Source organism: Rattus norvegicus, chromosome 1, assembly GCF_021556685.1.
Source record: "Rattus norvegicus strain SHRSP/BbbUtx chromosome 1, alternate assembly SHRSP_T2T, whole genome shotgun sequence".
NCBI classification, from domain to species: domain Eukaryota; kingdom Metazoa; phylum Chordata; class Mammalia; order Rodentia; family Muridae; genus Rattus; species Rattus norvegicus.
In genome coordinates, this window is record NC_141534.1 from 153872466 (window position 1) to 153890811 (window position 18346).

Genomic DNA, 18346 nt, shown 5'->3' on the forward strand with positions numbered 1-18346 from the left:
GGTTGCCACTTTTAGTAAATTAAACCATACACTACCCAGTTAGATGTGAATTTCAGGAAGACAACACTTTCCTTAAACAACTACAACAACAAAACTAAGTATATTCCATGAGTCTTTGGTGGCAATATTTATATAAAGACAAGTTATTAAAATTTAACAAGGATTCCTCATTTTTCTCTGGAAATCTTTCTGTAAGCATGTTCCATAGCCATAAGACTTTATAATTTTATCTTTTTTCAAATTGTGTGTGTGTGTATTCATTCATGTGTGTATGAATATACATGCAATATCTCCATTAATAACTTTCTATGTTTTTGGGGGACACAGTTCTTTCACTGAACATGGAGCTCAATGATTCTACTATCTTGACTGGCCAGCAAACTCTATTGAGACTCCTTTCTCTGCTTTCCCAGTTTTGAGATTACAAATGTGTGTTATAGAGCTTCAGATTTTGTCATTTTAGGTTCTAGGAATCAGAACTCGTTTCCTCATGCTATGCAACAGAACTTTGCTGACTGAATCGCGGCCATGAAATCATGGTTTTAATGAGGGAACAATTTTGTCACCAGCAACGACAAAGAAAACATTCATTCAATTATCAACTACTAGAGTTTGACCAAATTTTATATATTTATATCAATATTTATATATATTTAACTCATGTACTTTGAACTTTACTTTTTAGTTGGTCTTAATATCAGATTTTCTCATTTTTCTCATGAATGCATCAAAGAAAAGGGTATTGATTCATGTAATTTTTCAATAAAGACTTAGCATGTTGCTAATACATGAACTTATTACACATATGTGAAATATGTGGCAGTTTGGTCACATATGTCCTAGTGATTGATGGTAGTGTAACAGTGTGAAACACATCAGGGTTTGTTATATTTAGAATGTTTTTAATAAAAATTAGAATAATTAAACGTTATCAGTTAATTCTCATGTAGCACAGCTTCTGTTTCTAACACATTTCTGTTTCTTACTAAGTCTTTTTCTGTTCATGTATCTCAGACTCCATGGAAGAAAAAAATACACAGTTACCGATTCCATTAGAGCAATCAAGACAAGGCTATCTGGCTTACTCTTCTATATAATTACTTACCTACCTCCAGTTCTACCCAAATTTTGTGAATATTGAATTAATATTAAAAATTTGTCATTTCTCTTTTTGCTCCTTTATTGAGAAATATGTTTGTTATCAAATTTAAATGTATTTAAGTTGCAGACAATATTCCTGGGCATGGTGTAGGAATGGAGGGAAGATTCCAATTCCAGGCTTTTGAAAATAAGTGACGAGAAAAATTTCAGTTTTTATTTTATTTAATACACTTATGAAAGTAGTAACTATGGAAACCAGGCATGTGTCCATAAAAGACTAAGAGATCAGAATAGAAGTCTTGAGCTGAGAATTTGAGTCTTAAATTTAAATATTGACATAGATTTTATCCCTTGCTTTTCTAAAACCTAGATAAGTTAAATTTATTTTTGATTAGACAGTCCTAAGACTAATAATTTTGACACAATTCTATGCTGTGGTGGTTTCCCACTTTCTCTCTGTCTTTGTATCTGGCGTCGAGTCTCCCTACTTCTCTCTCCCTCTTTGTTTCTTTCCCTCCACCCTCTTGCCTCTTTTCTCCTCCCCCCTCCCTTTCTCTCACCCCTTCTCCACCTTTAATAAATTTTATTTATCCCCGCTTTTTATACTGTTAATCATTTTCTCTGGGAAGAAATAAATTCTAATGACACCTTTGGAAAAATAAGATAATTTTGAAGAAAATAGCCTCAGCTTTTTTAGAATGCCCACCAAAAATAAGAAAATACTACAGTACATTGAGATCTGAGCTGAGAGCAATAACTGAAATAGATTACTTCTTAAATACTTTAACTAGTCAGGGGAAAATAACTTTATAGTTCTTATTTATTTTGAAGGCCTACGTATAAAATTATACTTACCAAATGAGTTATGCAGAATACAAGCAGTTAGATGTATAACTACAAGTTCAGTAAAATCATGTGTTACGTTTGACTTTCAGATTCCCAAATAATGGAAGAAGAGAACCTCGTGTCTAGTACCTTAACCACTCCAATGTTTCAACTCATTTTTCTTACCATTGTCATCACCAAATTCTACATATCTGCTGCTTTAAGGAGCAGTATAATCTTTTTCTTATCCGTTATTTTTTATACTAGCAGCACACATATTTACATCAGATACACATGCTATCAGAGAACCAAAAAAAATTCTTCTAAATATAAAAGCACAATTCAAAAGGAATTAACTCTTGTTATTTTATGATCCCAGTAAAACAACACTATTCTCCAAATCTGTGCCTACACAAAGTGTTGTATTGGAATGTTAGAGTCAGATTATGTAGGAACATGATGGGGAAAAATGACAATTTGCTGAGAACGCAATACTTCTGGCTTGTAAAGTGAGCTCACACACAATCTCCAAAATAGAGTTTTAGAAATTCTTTCACATTATTTTGTTTGTTTACAGACAACACAGTTAGATATTAAGGTTTCAGGAGTTTGTCAAAGACCTACACTGAAGAACTCAAGAAACAGTTTTCAGAAGCTAGTCTACTAGCTTGATATTCAGCAGGACTCTCTCTCTCTCTCTCTCTCTCTCTCTCTCTCTCTCTCTCTCTCTCTCTCTCTCTCTCTCTCTCTCTGTGTGTGTGTGTGTGTGTGTGTGTGTGCGCGCGCGCGCGCGCGCGTGCGTGGTGGGGAGTTGTGCGCAGAGTAACTGCAATGATATACCCACCTGCACCTGGGTTTTCAGAGTCTGTTGGCATACGAGAGCTAAGAGTGATCAAGGGTCATTCAGTGAGAAGTATTTCTGTGTTCCTTATGTGTGTCAAGAGTTTTGCTAGGACTGGGCTTCATTACAGAAAATAGAGACTAAAGCCACAGTGATCGCCGTGTACTGAAATTCTAATATTCTATCTCATTGTTTACTCTGTATTTGGAATAAAATCAGAAATTTTGAAATCCATGCACTGTTTTTCTTGTCAGAGGAGCGGTAAGTGACCTGGACTTTTATAAATAAACACTTTCTTTTTGTTAAAATCCATGTTGTGCATGGATTTTGGATTCAAATTCTTTGGGAGATGATTTAATATAAAAATCTCCATAGTTCTGCTGTACAATCCGCTATGAAGATGCCAACTTATAAAACTAATGAAAAATGTCAGAAAGTTGTTTGAAAAGTCACTTGTTTATTATTCAATGTGTCGATAACAATAGTGTTGTAGGGTTGGGGATTTAGCTCAGTGGTAGAGCGCTTGCCTAGGAAGCGCAAGGCCCTGGGTTCGGTCCCCAGCTCCGAAAAAAAAAAAAAAAAAGAACCAAAAAAAAAATTAAAAAAAAAATAGTGTTGTAGAATGTTGATCATGATCACAGCTTCTTTGGCAAATGAGAAACAAGATACCACAGGTAGAGAAAGAGACTATCACACAGTTAATCTCCATACTTTCTGCAAATGTTTATGGGGTTTATTACCAGCATTGACAATTTGGGCAATAAAAGGCATGTGGAAGGCATTATTCATTTAAATATTTTAAACAATAATTGATTGTCCACTATTTGATAGAACTTTATTTGCAAAGTGTTATATAAAATATTTCCTTAAATATTACATTTTAATTAAGAAGAAAGATGGAGAACAAACAATTATGGTAACTATTGGTTGAATTAGACCATAATTTAGACGTAGTTAACAATGACAAAGGAAAAGAACTTTGAGTTAAGGACAATGAAACACTGAGATTTTGAGCACAGCAAACAGCAAACACAGAGGCGTATGCCAGCAGCAAACCACTGAATTGAGAATAGGACCCCTGTTGAAGGAATCAGAGAAAGAACTGGAAGAGCTTGAAGGGGCTCAAGACCCCATATGTACAACAATGCCAAGCAACCAGAGCTTCCAGGGACTAAGCCACTACCTAAAGACTATACATGGACTGACCCTGGACTCTGACCTCATAGGTAGCAATGAATATCCTAGTAAGAGCACCAGTGGAAGGGGAATCCCTGGGTCCTGCTAAGACTGAACCCCCAGTGAACTAGGTTGTTGGGGGGAGGGCGGCAAGGGGGGGAGGATGGGGAAGGGAACACCCATAAAGAAGGGGAGGGGGGAGGGGGATGTTTGCCCGGAAACCGGGAAAGGGAATAACACTCGAAATGTATATAAGAAATACTCAAGTTAATAAAAAAAAAAAACAGGCTTAAAATCAAGGGAGTAAGATTTTTACAAATAATTGCAGGAGAGCAAAGTGTTAAACTAGTGATAGCTTACAAACAGAAATCATTAGAAAAAAACAGACAGTGCAAAGGCTGCAACAAAGCTATCGTTTTAAATATCAACGAACAATTTAAGGTTATCTAATGATGTTGCTCTTCTCTGAACATACTGCTATTGATAAGCTCTCAAATTCCATTTCCATGTCACCATTTATAGCACAAGAAGTAAATATACCTTGCTAAGCCACATGTGACACTTAGGGACAGCTTTGTCTTTTCTGATGCTTTGGGATGGCATCTTCTCCATTAGCCTTGGAGATAATAGAGGATGAAATATGTGCAGGTATTTGGAAACCTCCTGTGTCTATTAATATCATTTAGGTACTTTGCATGTAATCCACAAATTCTGTTGTAATTTATCCTAAACATGGACAATATGACCATATATGCTCTTTATGAGTCACCTCCTTTGAGGAAAACACTAGATTCTCTAAGTTCTTCACTAATTTTCCAAAAAAGAACCTAAATCAATGGCCAGAAATCACTGGAGTCAACCTAGTACAGAAAGTCTCATAATGGACCAGCAATCATTTTAAACTCTAGAGCAAGAGAGGAGAATAAATTCACATATTGTACTTCAAGTATCTAAAATTGTCTTTACACATGGAAAAATGAAAATAGATACATTTAAAAAGCACTACCTTTTAACTTTTAAAACAACACACAAGGTATTAGACATCATTAAGCCATTTTCAAACAGAGTGTGTTTTAGCAGATTCTTACCTGCTTCTCCTCTGCTTACTTCCCACTCCCTCTGATAACCTATTCTCTCTTCTTTTCATTGTCATAGCAAATGTGTCCTTTGACCTCTTCTTCCCTTAGCACCTCTTTTTGCCTTTGGTTTCCTTTCTAGTGTGTTTTTGGGGGGTGAGGGTGTTATTGATTTTATTTTAAAAGATTTATCTACATTTACAGCCATTTTCACATGCACACATTACAGGCTAGAATCTGCCCATGAGAGAGAATCTACTGGCTTTGTCTTACTGGGTTTAAACCACTTAACTTAATGCTATACATTTGCCCAATCATTTTCCCTATAAATTTCATAATTTTAGTTTTCTTTCCAGCTGAATAAAAGTTCATTATATGTGTGTGTGTTTGTGTGTGTGTGTGCGTGTGTGCGTGTGTGTGTGTGTGTGTGTGTGTGTGTGTGTGTGTGTGTACCACATTTACATTGTCCATTCATCTGTTAGTGAACATCTAGTCTGGTTCTAATGATTTGCTGTGAATGGGCTATATTACACATGTATGTACAAATGTTTTGTAATGCTCAACATAGTGTTTTAAATGGACAGTTCCCTTCCTCCTTTCCCGAATGTTATATCACTGAAGTAATCAAAGAATCACTGCCTGGTTGTCAAGGACCCAATAACATGCATTAGTTGTTACCACTAACTGCTGTCCTTGACTTCAGGGTTGTCCATGGTTTAATCGTTAATTCAGCTACTGAAAGAACCTGGCTCCTTCAATTTGCTCAGGCAATAATAGTATTACTCAATTATATATTTTTTTGTTTAAATTAAGTCATGCAAGTAATTTATAGGGATCCCTTTTATTCTTTTTTTTTCAATTATAATTTGAAGGTAACCTCAGCATTTTTGATGGTCAGAGGTAGTACTAGAGGTAGCAGGAAAAGGGATGTCAAGCCATTGGAAGAAGTAAGACATTTAAGCCCACAGTGGAAGACTTTTAATGGATGGAGGAAGAAACATTTTTAAGAAGTGCAGAAAAATGCAAAATGACATTATTAATGACCCAAGACCATTAAATACACTGGCCTTTCTTACCACTCAGGCTTCTGAATCATCCTTGGAGTCCCTTGGATCTCTCTCTCTCTCTCTCTCTCTCTCTCTCTCTCTCTCTCTCTCTCTCGTGTGTGTGTGTGTGTGTGTGTGTGTGTGTGTGTGTAGGAGCTGTCTGTGTCACTCGCTCCTCTCTCTTTGTCTCTCAGTCTCTGTGTTTGTCTCCTCTCTATATGTCTCTCTGTTTCTTCCTACTCCTCTCTGTCTTCTAGCAATAACACCTCTTCTTCCAATAACTGTCAAGAGTTTTCATACTATCTTCAGAGAGAAGCTGATTATCTACCTGCTCCCCAGCTTTTCTCTGAGTGACATGCCACCCACGCCTCCCACCACAGCTCCTGCTTCTTCTCCATCTCTGGGTGGGAATGAGCTAGAAAGGAAGTCCAAGACTGCCCTGGCCTGAACCCTGAGACCAAGAGGCTTAGGAGCAGTGTTCACTCACTGATCCAAGGCTAGTCAGCGGCCCCCAGTCGCACTGTGCAGGAGTAGGAGCCAGCCCAGCGCTGCGCTTCCAGCTGCGTCTGCCCGGGCGCAGCACGTGCTCCAGGCGCTGGCGCGAGAGAGCGAGCGAGCGCCACCACCGCGGGCCCGCAGCGGTTCTGCTGGCTGCCACTACTGCCTCGATCTCAGCCACTAGCGCTTCTGCAGCAGCCAAGGCCGCTACGAAAGCGCAGGGAGCTTGTAAGGAGCGGCTGTCCAGGGGAACAAGGCTCAGGGAGCGCACCTGGTAAGCACAGCGCTGTTTTTCTTTCTCTCAGCTGTAGAGTTACCAGGGATGTAGGATGCCGCCGGAGCCCCTCCCCCAGTGCAGGGATGGAGAGTGAGCGAGCAAGGGGCGGGTGCTTGGACTAAAGGGACCCAGGAGGGCAGGTGGTGGGCAGGTGGACGACAGGTGAAACCAGGGATGCTAGAAGGTCCTGCAAGTTTAAGAAAGTCACCCTGCAAGGACATGTGCCCTGTAAATTAGACATGAATTTAGAGTCAGGAGCCTGGGCTAATGTGGTTTGGCTAAATGAGAGGTTTTTAAATATCTTTTTGTTTTCATTTGCTTAACTGAAGGATTTCAGTGGGGGTGTTTCCATAGAAAAATAACCAAAATAATCAGTGGCTGAAAAAAAAATAAGACCAATAAAGCCTCCCCCCCTTCTGTCTCATGCTGGTACATGTGCAATGATAAAGCATGCATTTAGCGAGGGAGGAGAATTTTAGATCTCTGAGGATATTAGATGTTTGGGCTGTAGTAAGAGCACTTGATGATGCTGCACCCCAAAAATGAGACAGAAAGGAGATTATGGATGGTTTTAAATACCATATTACAATTCTAAAATGACACTTGGATGACTAGAACAGAGGAAACAAGAGGTTCTCTGGAATCGTGAACCCATTTATGAGATTATCATCACATCTGGACCTTTAAAGCCAAGTTTATATATTTCTAGCAATGAAAGGAAGGTATTTTTTTACCCTTAATTCTCCAATAGAACTTTCATAAAGCATGATAAAGGAAAACATGGAGAACAAGAGGAAAGAGAAGGGAGTTGAACAGACTCCATAAGCTATGTGTGGTAGTGTATAGCAAGAAGAGTTCTGGCTGTCAGATTTGGTACTAATATTCATTCAGTCACACCCTGAGAAACCCTTAGGCCATTGTCTAGGAAAATATGTGACCTTGAACAAGACTACCAAGCATTGTATATTTATTCTCTCCATGAGGAAAGTAGAAAGCATACTGCATTATAGGACACTGAAGTCTCACAACATAGTGTGTGTTCGTATAAGCTTGAAGAATTGCATAGGGAAAAGGGGGAGGAAAATATCCGGAAATGTAGGCAAATAGATTGTAAAGATGTTCTCCCTCCAAATATCTTAAACAGCTGTAACAGTCTCTCTGTTATTGGACTAATGCATGCTGCTTCTATGAAAGCTCTATGGGAAAGGGTGAGTACAGCCAAACATTCAGTCCCCATGCAAAGACTGTGGAGTTTTGAGAGATGCTTAGAGAATTTCAGATACACAAAACTTTAAGTTACATTTTCTTTCTTTGTTTCTTTGTTTATTTTATTGTCTAGTTAAATAGCGTTTGAAAAATATATTTTGGTGATAGGCTGTGAAGTTTTTTTTGTTGTTCTTGGTTTTTTTTAAATGTAAGCTTTGAGAAGTTATCTGGGATTATGATAAAGAAAATGACATTTCACTTTCAAAGTTGGTCACTTGGTGTGTCAAAAGAGGGATTTGGAATGAGACAGGAATGTTCTGTAATATGAGGAGAAGGGTTAGGGAGGGAAGAGAAAAGGGATAGTTTTCTTAGAACATGCATGTCTATAGCCCAGCGGGCAGCAGGCAGCTGGCACCTACCATGTTGATTCCTCTTCTAGTTGACTGAAGAAGTCATTGCTAGCCTTTTTCCATCAATATATACTCATTTTTAGAATTAGGAGATTAGCATTGCAGATGCTGAAATGGTGCACACTCACAAACTCATCTCCCGGAATATCTTAAGCTCCCCCCACCAGTGTGAGTGTCTGGCCATGAAACTAGTCTACCCATCCTGATCTGCCCAGGAGTCTGCGTTCCTAAAGGAACTCACTGTGCCACTTGGTGGCACCAAAAAGTTGCGCAGAGAAGTCTCTTCTCTATAAATACTAACTACCACCCCTCCCTCCTCCGCTCTCTCCCCTTCTCCCCTTCCCCCTTTCTCCGTAGAGGGGAAGATTGCTGCACATACCGCCCTCAGCTCGGCTGTTCTGAGCACTCCGAGCACAGGGGATGAGCTTGAAATCATCTTGGGGTGGGGAAAAGCCCAGGACGGGAAAAGCTGGCTCAACCCCAATGATTTCTGCTGCCCAACTTTACTCCGGGGGGGCTAGCTAGACAGCATCTCACTGCCTGCTGCGTGGCCGACAGGGGGTAAGCTTGCTATGTCTGTGTGCCCAGGTATCTATCCCCAGACCCGACAAGGATTTAGGAGCTTTAAGCATGCTGATCTGCTCACAGTGTGGTTTGGAGGAGGGGACATAGATGAATTCAGGGTGACCAGAGCTGAAGAGGTTCACATCTGCTTCATTTACAGAAGACCATCGTTAATTAAACCTGTTAGTGGAAAAGGCGGGAGGAAGAGGGTAAAGTGGGGGAGGGTTGCAAGGTCTAAGATATGGATTATGCATGCCTTTGGATCCCTGTGCCTGAGCTCTGAGGAAAGGAGAGCATGATTTAGAATACAAACCGTCTTACCCAATCCATTGGAGAACTCAAAACTGAGAAAGCAAAGGCAGAGACGGGAAGGAAGGACAATCACTTTTGGGTAATAGATTGGGTGCTCCTCTGGCAACAGCGCTGGCTGCCTAGAGAGGGGAAACAGAGGTTACTGCTGAAAACCACCCCAATCCCCCGCACAACCCAGATGCGCGTTCCTTTTCCTTGGATATAGCTTTCCTTTCCCTCCAGACACAAAGCTATCCCGGGGCAGCAGAACAGTGTGCAGAAGAAGAATTCCAAGCTACAGGGACTTGGAGACAAGAAGCTGGGAAAGTCCTACCAAAGCAAACTCTAGGTGATGTTTACAGTAGCCTAATCTACACTTTGGAACATTTTAGCAGGAAGTAATGGTTAACTTGGAGGGTTCCCCACCTAGTTCTGCGATGTATGGCTGTTCATATTTCTCTTTAGACTGCATGGAGTGAGGAAAGTGACTTTGAGGAGGTGATAACAGATTCTTACTTTTATTTAGTCGGAATTCTGGAACCGTTTCATCTGAATTGCCTTGAGTATCTAAGCAAATAGAGAGTGTTATGCATCCATTTATTTCTTTATAAGAAACTGGTATTTACACATGGAAAGGTAGACTCACTTTTCTCTCTTCCTTTCAATATCTAACTTTTTATTTTATTTTATTTTAAATTGTTTAAGGAGTGGGCTAGTGATCACCTGTGTTCCTAGTGGTGGTAGCAGATTGGGTGCCTAGAACAGTTTAGAGAGTATTAAAGTACATTCCTTCGTCCAGCAAGGATATACTCTGAGTTACTTGACACCTTATTATGAGTTTCAGAGGATATAGGTGCGCTATCTCTTTGTTATGTGTGCTTTGTGCCCTTCCCTTCTGGAGTGAAGAGAATTTTCTTCTTTAATTTATCTGTTAATTATATGTTACCACATATCGAATTGCATGTTATGAATCTTTTTCGTCAAATGTGGAACTTTCCAGTTTGAAGAATCATTGGTTTAGAAATAGAAAACATTGCTTGCCAAACTCACTAGGTTAATGACATGCATGCCACCAAGTCTGCAGCCTTCTCCTGGAAACTTCTTCAGCACCTTGGACAGGTCTTCACACCCTTCCCTAGACTTCACTGGACACTTGCTGAGCAACCAAGCACTACTTAGAAAAAGTAGTGCTTTACACTTTTACTCATCCTTTACACTTTATGACTAAATGTAAAATTCATGTATTTTAACTGCATCGTCTAGAGTTTCATGATATTACATAGCAGTGATTTTCCTGTGGGTTTTATGACCCCCCAAAAGACAGAGAGAATAAAACCAAAGAATAAAAAAGAAAAAAATAAAGAAAAGGAAATGTTAGTACTTATTTATTATAGGGCACTCTGAGGTTATTTGGAGAAGAATGATATTTGAATAGTCCATGTTCTTGATTAAATCTTCACTTGTTATCAAATGTAGACAGCGACCTTTACCATCAATTCCTAGTACACATCCTGGTCGTACAGACAGATGTACGGGAGACACTGAAAAATTCAGTTACAGATAGTTAACCACATAAAGACTATCTATGATTTGAAAACACGTGGGTAATGACACACCATTTCTCTCTTTTTTTCCTCTGAGTTGTTATTTTGTCATGTTTCCTACTAAACTAATTGACTTCACTAAACATGTTTACATTTGTGTGTAAATAGCTTTCATGATTATTTTATTCAAAATGCACTGAACATTTTTTTTTGAGGAATGTTGCTATATTGTCTTTTTGAAGAGTCTTTGGAATATTTCTGCATTTAGAAATGGTAAATTAAAGCTGGAGATGGTATTGTATAACTTAAATCCCAGCACTTGAGAGGTGGAGGCAGGAGACACAAAGGTCAAAGTAATAGTTAGGTAGGAAGTTACATGAGGCCTTATAACAAAAAGAAAAAGAAAAAATCAAATGTTAATTATGAGAAGATGATAAACTAAGCAGAGAAGATGAGATTGAATAAATTGTAAATGAATACTTAATAGTATTATTTGAGTAAAATATGTATACATGTTTTATTCAAGCTTTGCTACATTCATGGAATGAAGAGACATATTTCATTATACATTTTTGCTATTGGATATATACGGAATTAGACATTTATGTATGTAGACTTTCTCTTCATACTATTTAAATACATTCAGCTAAAACTAACTATGTGAAAAAAATGAGGATTCTTTTGGTATATGTTAGTGTATGTGGTATGCTAATGTTAACTTGATTTGCTTGGGATTTTGAGATCTTGACACTGTATTATATAGAAGTTTGTTGACTTGGAATTATTTGTTTGGGAACATTAATCCTAATCCTAAAGCATCTTTTTATGTCCATTCTTGTGTGTCTTAGAAGACACACAAGATAGAAACATCCAAAGAAGTGGTTTTATTTCATATTCATATAACCCAAGAATTAGACATTTTGATTTTGTATTTTCAACTGTTTATAAATCAGAAAGTGCCTTTGTGATATTCTTTCATTTAATTTGAATGTAAGGGTTTAAATAAAATGACATACCAAAGGTATGTTTTTATTGATCCAGTATTAATGAGAGGAGAAATAAATATATTTTAGTGCTAATAATATTGTTTGAAACATACACACACACACATATACAAACACACACACATATGTACACACACACACACACACGCACACACACACACACACACAGAGAGAGAGAGAGAGAGGGAGAGAGAGAGAGAGGGAGAGAGAGAGAGAGAGAAACACAAATACATACATATGTTTGACTATAGGGATTCCAATAAAAGTTTTGTTGTAGGTCACTGCATGCCATGGTGAATATTATTTATTGAGCACATTAGGCATTGTATCAAGTGCTAGATGTGTTATATTGTTAATCATCAAATGAGTCACACAAAATACTGGTTTTAATTTTTGTTGTTGCGAAACTGAAGTTTTTCTTTCATTGTCAGAACATGGAAATGGATACTAAGAAACAAACCCTCAAAATGCATACATACATCGTGTGTGTGTGTGTGTGTGTGTGTGTGTGTGTGTGTGTATGACGTATAAAATTGTCAGCATGCATAGAACATACCCTGTTTCTATAGCATCAATCTAGAGTGCAGCTATTTCTGGAGGTTGTTTCATGATTGTTCGCAGTGTGTTGTGGTTTTGGCACTAAATTAAATGAATGTAAATCTATCTCACCTTTTGTTCAGTCTGTGAATTTGAAACAGAATTAAATCATATATATATGTATATTAAATCATATATTATTACATAAACAAATACCCAACTTTCTTTGTTTGTAATGGATGGGGCAAGTTAGAATGATATAAATACAACTAAGTGAGTATGAGAAATTAATTGCTCCAATCTGAGTAACTTGCTTCACCTGTTGCTGATGAGTATATAAAAGTAATTTATGACACTGTGTTGTCTTCAGGACACTGGATATAAAATGCTGCCTGAGTTTTTAATTTTTCAACAGTCACATGAAAATCTCTCTCTCTCTCTCTCTCTCTCTCTCTCTCTCTCTCTCTCTCTCTCTCACAGTCACAGATTGTGAAGGGGACTGCTTAACTTGTCTGAAGTCTCACTGTTCATACCATCACAAAGCCGGAGTGTAGACCAAGAAATATTTGACTCTCAAATTCTAACTTTTGACATAAGTATTATCTTGTCACTAGCACATATAGATTGAGGTATTTTGAATTCTACTAATTTTGAGTTAGCACCACCTTATTCCACAAGGGAGTGTCCAAATATTTTTTAAAACATTCAAGAGTACTTAAAATTAGATATGCAAATTTGTGAGATAATCAGAAATCAAAATGGTACTTAATTACAGTTTCAAATATCTTCTTTTTTAAACCAATCTGTTCAAGAAAGTTAAAGGGAAAAATCAGAAGCAAAAAGTATATTTTATATAGATCTGATTGTGCAGTCACTACAAAATGTCAGCTATGAAAGAATTCCTTAATGGTTATTTGTCACAATAGTTTGGAATGAAGGTGTAAACTTTTCAGCTTAAGTAATTTTTTAATGGAAAAAACATAATCACCATAACACTAATGTGTGCCATGTCTATACAATACACATCATGTTATTTGCATTCATAAAAGTAACTTTAAGTCCAATCTGACTTAATGTAACATTATTCTTCAGGAGTAAGTAATTAGTACATTATTGCTGACTTTAAAAATAAATTAAATGACATATTGAAAGTAATATATGTAAAATAATATATTAAATAGTATTTACTATTCTATTTGAGTCAAAATGAATTCTATAAGTAGAATGAATCAGCCTGTGATATTGCAAGTATATCCTAGACTACTCTCACATTCCTTTATTGTAATTTGTGGATATTCAGAACCATGCTTAGTGAATGTAAAAGCAAACTAATCATTATCTCAGTTAAAATTGTGTTTCCAAAATGGAATTAACATCCTCAGCAACAAGATTACATAGAAATGTGTAACAAAGTGAGAAAGGCATACACATGCTAACTTAACCTCCTTCACATCATTTGGAAGTTACAGAGGAAAGCTGTGTAGAATTGTCTTGCCCTTAACTGCACTTTCTGTTACTAGTGATGTCGACAGTACTTCGAGGACTTTCATGTGAATCAGTGGTTTTTAACTGGAAGTGCTTCTCTCCTGCCAAGGGCATTCAGTGCTGTTTAGGGGTATATTTGGCTTTATAAATAAAAAATTATGTTACCAGTCCCTTTGCTCAGTAGACAGAGAACAGGGACACTGTTAATATCCTCCAATAGACAAGACATTTCTGTGACAACAACATTATCTAGTCCTAAATGACAACCATAGTTTCACTGTGGTTAAGAAAAAAATGCATGTTCTAAATGGTGCAAGTAAGCAAAATTAACTAATTTGATTTATTTAATGTAGTTTCTAATGGATAGACTTAAGACAAACAATTAATGGAAAGCTGAATCTCTGGAATAATGTGTTTTCATTATTTGAACTCTAAATAACCAAACCATGAGGTTCTTCACCAGAAACTGCCACTTGTTTATAAGAAGTGTGGACATCATAGACAGTTGGTTTGTGTTCTGTTATTTTTGATAGGTGTGAAATATTCTAAAGAATATTGCTTGTAAGTTTCCATAATGAGAGGTACTAATTAGTCAGTAACCATATCTTCTAGGGTTTTTGCAAGGCTTATGTGAAATAGCATTTATATGTTTTCATACATACAATAAATTCATCAATTATTAAGGAAATGTAGATCAAGTTATAAAAATGTGAAATATGTTTTCAAGTATCTTATGACTGATATTCTAACAGGAATAATAATTCTTTACAGTTTCTAGAGGTATGCCATAAATTTGAAGAAAGCATCTAGGGGCAATAAAATGGTTAAAGTTTAAAATCTCTGTTTGATAATTAAATTGAGACACATTAGAAACTGTGGACTGTGAGGGTTTTTTTTTTATGCTTTGTTGGAAAAGGCAGCTTCAGGTCTTCATGGACTACTAAACCACTTGTTTTAATGATTTACAATGATTTAGTGAGCTCCAGTCTGCAGCTAGCACTTTTTTACCTAATGCATACAATTGCAGATTTCATCTTTGTGTGGTGCCATTTATGGCTTTTGGAGGATTAAAATATGGCTTATTCTTTGTCTTCAGCTAAACAAACAGGATGCTGCTCTCTGTTGTTTACAAGGTCACAGATGTAAGTGTCAGATACCGATGACAGAGGAGCTTTTCCACATTGCATGGATCTCAATACCATTATCCTTCTGAGTGTTTCTTATCTCTATATGCAGTTGTTCCTATAAATAAAATTTACCAAAGGAAAACACAGCACATGCAATATTGACACCCTGTTTGTGATGAGGCTATGGCTTATGCAAAAGAAATCTTGTTAGTGTTGACGTCCTGAGCTATGTGATTTGCTTGTGTGAGGATTAAGTTATATAAGAGACATCTGTGCCAGAAAGATGGTTGGGCAGTGAGAAGATTGTTGAAAACAAAAGATAATGTGAGCTACAAGTCTGATCACATTGTCATTTGTTATTTACAGCAATGCTACCCACCAATTTCTTTTTAATCTATATAGGAAATGAGGCTGCATAGTTACTTAAGGCAAAAAGCATATGTGTACATTAAATATGTGTCTAATGCTTTCTATAATGCACAATGAATCCAGAAAGGAAATGTGATTAAAGCACTTGATTGCTTTTGATATTAGCATGTTGAACTAATGGCATATAAGTTGAACTATTCATAACAAATTTGAATGAATTAAAGATCTTCATGTTTTTAGAATTAGGCCTATGCTTTTTTAAAAATCAGTTTTTCATCATTATTTAGGGTTTTATATCCCCCCCTTAACCATATCAAGAACTTAATTTTTTCTCACCAACTTCCTGGCCCTACAGATCAGGAGTTACAACACACACACACACACACACACACACACACACACACACACACACACACACACAAATTTGTTTTTGAAATGGTATGATTTAGTTTATATGAAATAATGATAATTTGTTATTGTTTTATAATTTGTTGATATTCTTTGAGGATTTTAAGCATATATCAAATCAATTAGGAGCTGAGGTTGGATCTCCAGGACCAACATCAAAAGCCTGGCCTAGTGATTTCTACATGTCTTCTGTCATTCCATCACTCCTGCCCTGATGATCAGAGACCAGCAGATATCTGGGACTCATAATCCACTCAGTCTAATAGAAATAGCTATTTGTTCCCAGGTTCAATGGGAAAGTTTTCTTTACCCCAAAGAGTGCACGAAAAAAGTGATTAAAGAAAACATCTGGTTAAAAAACACTGCCTTCCACATATGTCTTTACTGGCATATTACTCCCTTATCCCAGCCTGGTATACATCATATAATCTCCATGGGTCTCACTGACATAACACCATATGTAGCACACTCTTTAGTTTTGTGGTACTGTTTTTACTTTATATGTTGAAATCATGTGGGGAATGTTTAGGGTTCATTTCTCCAGTCCAATTCCCATTTTTGAGGTCCTGTTATGTCCAAGCACACAGAGTGCGGTTGACTGTTATGCACTTAGCTTTCTAGGAAATGCAGGAGATGGAATCTTGGTCAGGTAACCAAAAAGAAGATGATATAGAGGCAATTCGTTTCAAAATTTTTTACATTTAGGATTTATCAAATATTTAATTCTGTGCAAGAATTAAACCAAATTATGCTCATATTTAGCCCTTAATGAGTTTTAAATCTGTTGTAACTTGGAAATTGTGTAAACAGCTATCATTTTAGTTTAGAAATAAATACCATAAGTACAAGAGATGGCAGGGTAGAGAAAATAAAGTATAAATAAAGTTCCCCACCTGTGCTCAGAGGCCATAGGAAGCATACCAGAGCATGATATCTAGGATTTTTGGAATGGCACTACTTTAAAATATTTTCTTAGGTCATAACATTTGAATATAGGTAACAGTTTATGCCATTGTTAGTAGAAGTATAAGTCCCAGCAACCCCAACCGATCAAGGATACACAGTCAACAAAGAATAGTTCTAGGATCCACACTAGCCTCTACTGGATTTTAAGCCTATTATCTCACCTCTGAGATAAAGGTCACTGTAACAAACCATATCAAAGGGCACTGCCACTTGGAATAAAGCTGTTGGAGTAAAGTAAGACCGAGTAGCAGACTTCCGAGGGGTGTGCCAGCAGGTGGCCAGAAGTTAATGGCAGGGAGTTAAGGTCACCAGAGAGACTCCAAGAGAACTGTAGAAATAATTTATAATCCTCAACCCAAAAAAATATTCAAATCACACCAATAAACTGAGACTTTCAGATTATAAAACTCTATGTGAGCTCACACCCATTTATGACATTTAATGAAAACTAAATCATACATGGCTTTTATCTCTGTTCAATACATTATGAATATGAATATATATATGTATATGTATAATCTTCACACCACTCAAATTGTAGGACTGAAAGTTTCTGAGCCAAATACTGTCTCTTTTCCAGTTTATCATCATCATCTCTAGGTATTTGCACCCTTGGAATCCTGTGGAATGCAGCTTGCATAACTACGTTTTCTTTTTCTGCTTCCTAGGTGACTTAACTCAACTTCTTGGTTTAGAAAAAAGGAACCTCTGTATGCTGTTGCCTCCCACAGTTTTTCTACAATTCAGACATCTCTTGAGAAACTCAGCCTAGTTTATCCAGCTGTTTTGTCCACATATGTTCATAAAATCTAGTAAGTATGCAAACCTTTACCTCTGTTGTTTCTATCCAAATCTGCTGCTTTTTCCTCCTCAAACAATGAAAACTTGACTTCACCTGCCCAGGATGAAACACCAACTCCCTCAGCCTCACCAAATCCTCTCTTTACCTTCACATCTTGACTCAACTGACAGCATAACCTTTTCATTTTACTTTCAAAATATGCACAGGACCATTGACGTGACCATCATAGATCTAAATGCTGTATCTACCACCCAACCACTAGCACCTGATTGAGTTCCACAGATTCTTTCTTGCTTTCCTGCATATGCCTTCCTGCTGCCTTTCTTGTTTAAATGAGAGCCAGAGTTTAATCCTTCTTTGTTGAGAATGCTTGTAGGGAAACATTCTGATACAATGTTACAGCCACAATCTGCTGAAGTCCAAACAGGCTTAACACCATCATAGGACCTCACAGACTAGCCTCAGCTTCTTTCTCAGTTTACAATAGGTACACTGGTTCCTTAGTTATTGTCCAAGATACCAAACAAAATCTCCTCTCAGAAACTTGAGATTAGTTCTAATCCTTACCTAATATACTTTTTCCTAGATGTTATCCGGAGTGGCTCCTTTAATTATTTACACATGTATTTGGTCAATACTTTTAAGTTTATATCATTGGCAACATTTTTAACATTACCATGCTTATCACTTTATATTGTGCTCCATTGTCTAGTGCTTTTTTGTATCTTTTAGGTTTAGTACTCTCTGGCCTAGGGACTTTCACTTACTTATCTCCTTATCATATAAAACCTCT

The 18346-nt window shown here is 37.1% G+C and overlaps 1 protein-coding gene across 6 annotated transcripts in view; it reads left to right on the forward strand.

Moving 5' to 3' along the window:
* The first annotated feature begins 6627 nt into the window (after positions 1-6627).
* Positions 6628-18346, forward strand: part of Grm5 (glutamate metabotropic receptor 5) — a 561776-nt gene continuing 550057 nt past the window's right edge. For 2 of the 6 annotated variants that reach the window (NM_001439436.1, NM_017012.3), the window contains 2 exon segments: positions 6628-6837; positions 17420-17563. The gene's annotated coding sequence lies outside the window, so the exon portion shown is untranslated. 6 annotated transcript variants of the gene reach the window in all.